We start from the raw sequence: 10,698 nt of genomic DNA, 5'->3' as shown, positions 1-10,698 counted from the left end.
CATGGCACAATCTTCCCACAAACGACCAACATTCGAATACGTTGTGAAGAGATACGCACTGCGTAATGTTTGCGCGGCTACCACTGTGACCGGACAACTTGTCTCGCATTGTGGTAACCTTCTCTACACACAAAAGGCAATGACCTGACGGACTGACTGCCTCATCATCATCCAGCCCAAACTCCTAATGATGTAAACTTGAAATTTTTACACTGTAGGCGTCGTTTAAGAAGGGATTCTTCGAAATTTCGAGCCTTAGGGTGTGACATTGGGGACGAAGGGTTTTTTCTTAATGTCGCTATTAAGGTAATTTTGAAGCCACACCGACGAAAATTGGTATTTGGTTTTTCGATCAGAAATAAAGATATACGTATTTCAGCACTTCTAGGAATTTAACCATATGGGGGTGAAATAGTGGGTGAAAGATTTTTGTGAAAATATATCACTATTAAAGAACTACTAAGGGTTTCTTAAAGCTCCATCTATGAACATTGGTATTTGACTTATCGCTTACAACTAAAAAAATACTTCTTTCATTGTTTTTGGCAACTGAACCCCTAAGCTTGCGGGGATGTGATTTTTTATGAAAACATTTTATTATGAAAGCATTTATAAAGATAAATCTACGAAAAATTCATATATTTTCCTTTTCAGATAGAAATAAAAAATACGTGGACAACCGTTTTTGAAAATTCAACCCTTATGGGAGTGAAATGGGGATTGGTAGTTTTTATGGAAATATTTGTGCTAGCATTTTCAATCTATGGACATTTGTATTTGGCTTCTCCACTACAAATGAAACAAACGCATCTCACTATTTCTGGAAATTCAAACACTACGGGGGTGAAATAGCGAGTGAAACGTTTTTGAAAATATATCATTACAAGAGAAAATTAATGTCGGCTTCTTCGTTACAGATGAAAAAATACGTTTTTCACCGTTTTTAGTAATTCAACACTTAAGGGCGTGAAGTAGGGTAATACTTCAATCCCTATGGGGTTGAAATAGGGTCAGACGTATTCATTGACTCATCATCGCCAAGCCCAAACCGCTAAGGACACAGTCTTTAGGAAAAACCTGTTTGAAATTCCACATCTAAGCCGGTGAAATGGGGGATGAAATGCTTTTTGAAAGCGTGTCGCTGTTAACGGAATTTCGAAACTAGAGCTTCGAAAACTGGTATCTGGTTTCCTAGTCAGAAAATAAAAAATACTGGTTTCAGCACTTTTGGAAATTTAGCAACTAAGAGGGTAAAATAGTGACTGAAAGGATTGTGCAAGTAAATAGTTACTAAAGAACTACTAAATACTACATCTGTACAATTGGTATTTGACTTCTTGGTTGGAAATAAAAAAAAAAAAAAAAACGTGAGTACGTGTTTCAGTATTTCTGGAAATTCAACCCCTAAGGAGTGCAACCGTGGATGGAAATTTTCAAGAAAATATTTCATTAAATTAAAAAAAGTTTAAAGCTAAGTTTATGAAAATTGGTATTTCACTTCTCAGTTAGATGCAAATAAATATTTGCAGGGGAATGAAAGCTGCTATGGGAATGAATATCTCCACAACAACGCAAAGGGCATGATTAATAAAAACTTTGGATTCCAATTACCAAAATCGCTTTTCAGTCAGACATACGTTCAGAGACGACCTTGCTTATATGGCCTTGATTTGCGTGAAAAGCTTGGAGGTGTTGCAGGTTGTGAACAACATAAAAGTTCGCCTACTGTCTATGCGAGCGAAACAGCGGGCGCTAAGCTAGTAAATTATATACACTATGTGATCAAGAGTACCCAGACACACCCAAAAACATACGTTTTTCATATTAGGTGCGTTATGCTGCCACCTACTGCCAGGTATTCCATATCAGCGACCTCAGTAGTCATTAGACGTCGCGAGAGAGCAGAATGGGGCGTTACACGAAACTCTCAGACTTCGAACGTAGTCAGGTGATTGGGTGTCACCTGTTTCATACGTCTGTATACGACATTTGCTCACTCTTAAACATCCCTAGGTCCACTGTTTCCGATGTGATGGTGAAGAGGAAACAGAAGGGACACGTACAGCACTAAAGCGTACAGGCCGACTTCGTCTGTTGACTGACAGAGACCGCCGACAGTTGAAGAGGGTCGTAATGTGAAATACGCAGACATCTATCCATACCATCACACAGGAATTCGAAACTGCATCAGGATCCATTGCAAGTACTATGACAGTTAGGCGCGAGATGAGAAAACTTGGATTTCATGTTCGAGCAGCTGCTCATAAGCCACTCATCTGGCCAGTAAATGCCAAACGATGCCTAAATATTGGGCGATTCAATGTTGGAAAAACGTTGTATGGAGTGAGGTTGTGGGTATTAGCGAATGCCCAGTGAACGTCATCTGCTAGCGTGCGTAGTGCAGACAGTAAAATTTGGAGGAGATGGTGTTATGGTGTGGTCGTTTTTCATGGAGGGGGCTTGCACCCCTTGTTGTTTCACGTGGAACTATCGGAGGACAGGCTTACATTGATGTTTGATGCAACTTCTTGCTTCCTACTGTTGAAGAGTAATTCGAAGAATGGCGATTGCATCTTTCAACACGATCGAGCACCTGTTCATGATGCACGGCCTGTGACGGAATGGTTACCCGACAATAACATCCCTGTAATGGACTAGCCTGCACAGAGTCCTGACCTGAACCCTATAGAACACTTTTGGGATGTTTCGGAACGCCGACTTCGTTCCAGCCCTCACCGACTGACATCGATACCTCTCCTCAGTGCTCTACTCTGTGAAAAATGGTTTGCCATTCCCCAAGAAATCTTCCAGCACCTGACTGAACGTATGCCTGCGAGAGTGGAAGATGTCATCAAGGCTAAGGACGGGCCAACACCGCATTGAATTCCAGCGTTACCGATGGAGGGTGCCACAAACTTGCAAGTCATTTTCAGCCAGGTGTAAACAAACCTTCTTGTGAATCTAACTATTACTGAAAACCGTACCTAAATCCCTAAAATAATTCCTGAGATTATTCTTCACATACAGATAGAAAAATTTCCCGAGTGTTTATTTCAGATTTACATTATTCCATCTCATCCTCCCTTTCCTTTCTTCCATCTCCTCTCTCTCTCTCCGTCACCTCTAGCTCCCTCTTTCCACCTCCTCCTTCACCCCCTCTCTTTATCCACTTCCTCATCTCCATGTCTCTATCCATCTCTCTCTCTCTATCCTTCCTCTACCTATCCATCCCCCCGCGCCTCCGCTCATCCCTTTCTCTGTCCATCTTTATCACCCCCTCTCTTTTTCTACCTCCTCTGTCCCTTCACGCCGTCCATCACCTCCTACACTCCTCACTGTCGATCTCGTCGTCTTCCCTCCGTCGTCAATCTGTTCCTCTCCCTGTGACAAAGTCCTCCTTCCCCTCTGTCCATCACCCCCTCCCCTCTCTTTGTTACTCTCTGTCTGTCTCTTCCTCCCCTTCTTCACTGTTCATCTCCTCGTCCTCCCTTCTCTCCTCATTATGATGCTCATGATTCTTACCCATACAGTATTTCTTTCTAGGATGTAATATGTGTCGAACGTTTGATTGAAATGTGCCAGGGGCTTAGGATGAGCTTTTCACCCGTTGTTTCGCTCGCATACGAATATGTCAGACATATTTCACACATATCTATCATATCTCACGCGCATTTTTACAAACGTTTTATCTGCATGTCTGACGAATTTCGCCCTGCAGTTTCATTTACATGCAGCTTAAAATATATGACGTCGTATCTCCTGAACTATGTGTTCTACAGTGATATATTTTTTTAGGTACATCCAGTGACATACGTGTCTGCTGTCTATGAAATTTGTTTGGAACATAGTAGTAAAGAAGTAGTAAAATAAAACATTATGCTCTTGTAGTAGTTTTTCTCCATGAACAGTGAAAATGTAGTGAGCGACAAACTTCTTTCCTTTTATCCTTTCGTATGGGTCTTTAAAGAGGAAGTTCTGTAAAGGTGTGAAATCATGCGTAAGGCTCCTTGCAAGTCTGTAGGTGCACTCATTCTCAATTATCTGATATCTAAAGAATGGCTATTCTCGTGTCATGGGCTACATTGCTCTCTCACACCCACCCCTTTGATATGAGGGTGGTTGTTACCCCCAAATGATTATTTCCAAGTAGCAAATGATACGTGTATCAGATTTGGTTGAAATCGATACAGTGGTTTAGATCGATGCTTGGAATTCACATACATACACAGATACGTTCATCCAGTTTTATAAATTCTGTGGATGTATATGTGTGAAAATACTAATAAAGATTGTAGTTGAGCTTCTCTGCTCTCTTGAGTTGCTGCAGCTGTTTACTTTACTGCTCTTCCAGCGAAATATCTTTCGCAGCTCTCTGCAGCTGACCAGCTTGTAGCACCCATCATCCAACGAGATGTGAAGCCAAAATGAAACGGATAACACTAAGAAAATTACAATCTCATCATTCCTATGACTATAAATTATATACACACAATCCTTCCTTGCTACTCAGTCTATCTACTAGTGAAAACGGTAAGAAATGCCTAGAACAGTTCCTTATATTATCCTTCATTTAGCGTCAGTTAAACTCATCTGCGGATTTTTAACTGTAATATGTGTTCTGACCAGACGAAACTACGTACGACTGGCTATAACAGTGGCTTCTTTGATTTCCCTGGAAAAAGGCTCATCAACTAGATTACAAGAAATATTATTTCACTTGTTACGTAAATGACAAATAGATACACTTAACTTTGAAAGTGTTTTTAGAGATAGGAATGCTTGATAAATTACAAATGGTATTTACTATGAAAGCACCGCTCCACGAACTCCATAAAGATCTGTTCTCTTGCAGTACAAAATGCAAGATTTACGAGAGCAGATTTCATAAAGAAATTTAACTGCCACTCTCCTGTACAAAAATTTTGGCTGCTATACCTGAGGTCTCGAACTGGGCGGAACTGTTGCGTGCCTTGCACTCTACTGACCTCTGCGTGCGGACGGTGCTTTGCTGAGAGGGAGGCGTCGTCTTTGGAGTGCTCCCATTGGTCATTGCAGATTGCAGCGAGCTCTCGACAACGTCTGTGCTATCGATTCCCGCTGCCGACTTTGATGTGCCACCTCGATCTCTGGACGATACCACAATATGGACAGATGTATATGGCGTTGCTCCTACCCACTTCATGTGGGTGCACTGAACTGATAATCATTTGTATATCAAAGTATGTGGTATCTGCACGCCCGGCTAGCCGCGCGGTCTAACGCGCTGCTTGCCGAGCGGGAAGGCGTGCCGGTCCCCGGTGCGAAACCGCCTGGTGGATTCGAGTCGAGGTTCGTGTGCCGGCCAACCTGCGGATAGTTTTTAAGGCGGTTTTCCATCTCGCTTGGCGAATGCGGGGTATTTTTTCTTATTCGCCTCAGTTATACCATGTCGGCGATTGCTGTGCAATCACCGATTCCACTTACGGGTACACCATAATTACTCTATCAAGCAAACAACTGGGTTACACTCGTTTGGTATGAAACGTTCCCGGGGGTGTCTACTGGGGGACGAACCGTAAAATAACCCTGGGTTCAGCGTGGGGCTGCGGTGGGGTGGGCGGACTGCTGTGGCCTGTTGTGGGGTTGTTAACCACTGAGGGCTATGGTGCGACGAAGCCTCTCCGTCGTTTCTAGGTCCCTCGTTTAATACACACATACATGTGGCATACTCATTTGAATTTTACGTTTTCCGCATGCAAAATTAGAGATATTTCAATTTTACTGACCAGCACCGTATTTAAATAAGTGCAAGTCTCTTTTGCGTGATAATATCAGTATATCGTGTCTGGTGTAAGATGTTGATAGAATCACATTTATTTCGCACATAAAGTAATTCGCTCTTTTAGACTAGTTTGCTTCTTCAAATGGCACGTAGCGCTGGCGCTTCTTGTGAAGCATCCAGCACAAACAACTCTGGAACACGTCATGTTTGTAGAGGCGCCAGTGCAGAGTCACCTGTTTACCCGAGTCGGTGCGTGTCGCCAGTAGCTAAGGACTCGTGTCGTGCTGCCCGTGTGTGTTATAAGAATGCAAAACATATTTGCTCCTGGACAGCCTTGATCGGACGTCCGCCTTGCGGTCACAACTTGTTTGCACCAATTAAAGTAGGACTTTGGCTGCGCAGTAGTAGCTCTTACCGAAGTAAACATTCCATATGTAGTTTTCTGTCAATACACTAGTTTTCCGATGCTCAGAGTGTCATCAGCGATATTTCGCGGAACAAAATGAATTCCGCGTTTCAGCCTACCAGGTACCGATTGGGTAGATAACTGTTGAAAGACAAACGAGCACTCAAAGACGACGCTCTCTCCGGTACCTAAAGAGAGCTTTGGATTAGTGCTTAGTATGTTGCAGAACTTTTTGAAATAAAAGGTAACGACGATCGCATATAAACTAGCGCCACTACATAGAACTAAACACTAACCTACTTCCAGAAGATGTCGCAGGACCTCATAAATATCCACATGTCGAATAGTAGATCAATATACTAAAGCACTGAATCTTTTGTATTCCTACCCACCACCATTTTGGTTGCGGGCTAATGTAGGTGAGAAATATGTTAACATTACGGCAAATCTAACATTAAAACAAAGATAAGAAGTCAGTGATCAGCTTCATACGAAAACCTTGACTTGGATCACATTACCGGTTTCGACATTTTAAACTGTCATCTTTGGATGTGAAATACGCTCAAGCCCTTTTTAATCCAATGTCAAAATAAGAATCGGACAGTAGAGTCCTACAAAAGATTTGCAAAAAATACATATATAATGTAAAATGAGAGAACTAAATGAACAAGGATTGAACAGCAGAAGTAAATCAGGTTTGTTAAAACAGATGTAAAATAGTTACGTTTAAGAGCCACAACATACCTTTGCTACAGAAACAATGAAGCAGAGTGACATCACTACAAATATGTATGTGCGATGAGTACCAAATAATTAACTGTCAAATCCCACGTCGCACATAATTTGTGCGATGAAAATCAGCCAACATACTAGTGCCATGAAGGACATTGAACAAGCCTGTATACAAAGTGGGGGCCATACAGTATACACAAACTGTAATAAATTCTGGAACAGCTGTAGCGCAAGTATGTATTAGACCTTACAGAACCATATATAATGATTAACAAAAGACAAACTATGGCCCAAGTGTGAAGCAAACAGACATACAAAATAACATCATTACTAGCTAAAGGGAGATAAACAAGGAAAGGTAACTGTTCAGATTTTATTATCAGTTTATGGTGGCGCCATGGGCCACTGGAACAGCGGCGATGCGTGGATCTGTTCCGTTTACTGGAGACGACGCCTGCCACTGCACGCGTGGTAGCAGGAAACACGGTTTCTATAGAGGGGAGTGGACGAGGCCATCTCTAAGGCGTGTGAGGGGCCCACAGCATGTTTACAACTTGATTTTCTGTGTGGAAACGTGCCTTTAGTCCATCTAGATGCTCAATAACTCTTATTGTGATACCTAAGAAACCTTGGTAGGCTTTTTAAAAAGTCAGCATTTGACAGTAGCACATTTAAAAATAAGTAGCAGTTCGTGCTGGTACCAAGAAGAAATCGTCAGTATGTAAAACATCTATTTTACACAAAATCCATTAGTACGTATTGTATAGAAACGATAAAATAAAATTAATTTAAAATCTGTGAGCGAGCCAGCTTCAATTGTGAAGTCAGATACAACAAGATTTCTACATGAAGTGGGTCACTGTGAATCATTTTACAGAGAAGCTACACAATCAACAACAGTTCGTTTTCAGTGCGAGTTGATCCTTTAGAAAATCCTTAGAGTTAGGGGGTGCATATTTCTAAATTTCTTCTATTGCCACAGTACAATGCTCTGAACAATTCTCTGAACAAAGTGTATCCCGATAGCTTTGTGCAAAAGCTGTTTAAGGCTAAAGCTAGTGAGCACAACAATTGTGCTTTACATAGCGCAGAATGTGTCATTGGCAAAAAATATTTTACAATTACTGTCCGAGGCGACATGTCATATCGGACTGCCAAGCTGCTTAGAAAATATGAGCTCAATGTAGCGCTTTCCACTAATCAAGTCAGTAAGCCGCTGTTTATCGACAACGAAAGGCCTGTAATCGACAGATTTTCCAGATCTGGAATGTATAAAATTCAGTGGATTGTGAGCCAGAGCTTTTATGTAGGACAAACAGGGAGAGCTTTCAAAAGCCGTTTCCGCGAGCACTTACTCAATTGAGAATTCTTACATGTGAGCTATCTCAGAACATGTTAAAGCTGGAAAATGTACTTATCACCCTTCATCTTTACACGGTATGGAAATAGCACATAGTCGACAAAAGGCGAGAAAAGGAATCTTTTATAAGAATTAGAAGTTTATAAACATTCCCGCCTTAACTCTAAGGATTCGGTAAACGATCAACTCGCACTGAAAAGAAGATTGTTTCCTGACTGTGTAGCTTCTTTATTAACTTAACGTCCTAATCTTGTTATATTTGATTTCACAGTTGAAGCTGGCTCGCTCACAGATTCTAAATTAATTTTATTTTACCCTATCTTTACAATCCGTACTAATGAACTCTGCGTAACATAGATCCTTTACATTCTGACGATGTCTTCTTGATATAATCACGATCTACTGCTTACTGTTTAATGTGCTTCGGTCATACGCAGATTTTTTAAAACGCCTAGGAATATTTCTTGGCTAGCACGCACTAAGTGTTACCGAGCATCTAGATAAGCTCCAGGCACATTTCCACAGAGAAGTCAAGTTGTAAACAAGCATTGAGGCCCCTCACACGCCTTCGAGTCGGCTTCGTCCACTCCCTGCTATGGAAACCGTGTCCAGCGGCCGGCCAGTCTCCAGTAAATTGAACAGTCCCGCGTATCGCCGCTGTTCCAGTGGCCCATGGCGCCACCATAAACATAATAAAATCTGAACAGTTTAATTCCCTTTGTTTATCTCCCTTTAGATAGTAATGATATTATTTTGTGTGTCTGCTTCACACTTGGGCCATGGTTTGTCCTTTATTAAACATTTTTCATGGTTTTTTAAGATTTAACTCATATTTACGTTTCAGGTGTTGCAGCATTTATTACAAATTATATATACATTAGCGCCCTCACTTTGTACTTAGGCGAGTTCAGTGTCCTTCATGTTATTAGTAAACTGGTTGATTTTTGTCGCACTTACTATGAACGATGTAAGATCAGGTAATTGTTTGGTACTCATCGCACATACACATTTTTAGCGTTATCACTGTGGTTTATTGTTTCTGTAGCAAAGGTATGTTTTGGCTCTTAAGCGTAACTATTTTACATCTGTTTTAACAAATATGTTTTACTTGTGCTGCTCAGTCTTTGTAAATTTGCTTCCTAATTACTGCGCTATACATGTATTTTCTGGAAATCCTTTGAAGGGCTCTACCGTTCTATCTTATTTTGACATCGACTTAAAATGGTTTGATGGTTCAAAATGGTTCAAATGGCTCTGAGCATTATGGGACTTAACAGCTATGGTCATCAGTCCCCTAGCACTTAGAACTACTTAAATCTAACTAACCTGAGGACACCACACAACACACAGTCATCACGGGGTTTGATGGTATTTCATTTCTGGAGATGACAGTGTACACTGTCTGAACCGATGAAGTGAGCCAAATAAAGGTATCCTTATGCAACTGACGCCTGACTCTTTATCTTTGTTGAAATATTGTGCTACTTTGAACGATAGCGAAGAACGGAAATTGGGTATACAGAACATCAATAGTAATATCTTAGATTTCATTTGTTAATAGTTGAGATGTCGTTGAATCGACTTTCTTTTCCGGCTCTGTTTTTTTATGTCACTATAAGAGTTTGCGGAATATGTGTCCTGAGAATGATGAACAGGCCTCAATATAGGCCCACAGCACGCCCACACGAAAATCCGTGCCCATTTCCTATTTAATAAAAGAAAGAAAAGAGGATAACCACCCATCTAAAACGCGTTTGCTTATAGTGAAGACTTTATCTACAGTTTAAAATTATATACGAAGTCTGACACTGCGAATGGTGCAGGCAACAACCTAAATGAACAACAAGTAATTTACAGTGTTACGCCTACATTAAACGTGAGGACGTTCAAACTATTACAAGCGATGTTCAAATCTCTACTATTGACAAAGTATATGAAAAGACAGCGGCACTTCATCATCCGCTGTTACTGCATTTATTTCAAGATACTTAAAATTTGTCTTACTGCTAGGAAGTGGCATTGCCAGTCAGACAACACGGTAGAGTTGTATGAAAACCACACAGCTGGATAAAGGGTGTGTTGCAGCGAAAATGATGACAAACGTATGCAACGGTCTTGTATGAAACATTATTGAGATTTAGTACACGAAAATGTCGGTAAAATATTAGTCTTTCCTACTGAGCGAGTGTGACACTACATAGTCGCCAAGAAACTAGAAACAAAGTCCACAAGAACAGATCATTTCACCTACTTTGATCAGCACTAGGAAGGATGACAAATAATGAAATCTAATTTGAAATAATAATTAAATTGACATCCTAGCTGCCAACAGGCGTTCATATACATCATTAGGGACATGTTGAAAATGTGTGCCGCGACTGGAACTCGAAACCAGGATCTCCTGCTTACATGGCAGACGCTCTGTCCATCTTTTTTTGT

Source organism: Schistocerca piceifrons, chromosome 4, assembly GCF_021461385.2.
Source record: "Schistocerca piceifrons isolate TAMUIC-IGC-003096 chromosome 4, iqSchPice1.1, whole genome shotgun sequence".
NCBI classification, from domain to species: domain Eukaryota; kingdom Metazoa; phylum Arthropoda; class Insecta; order Orthoptera; family Acrididae; genus Schistocerca; species Schistocerca piceifrons.
The sequence above is the reverse complement of the archived record's forward strand: the minus strand, read 5'-3'. Positions refer to the sequence as shown.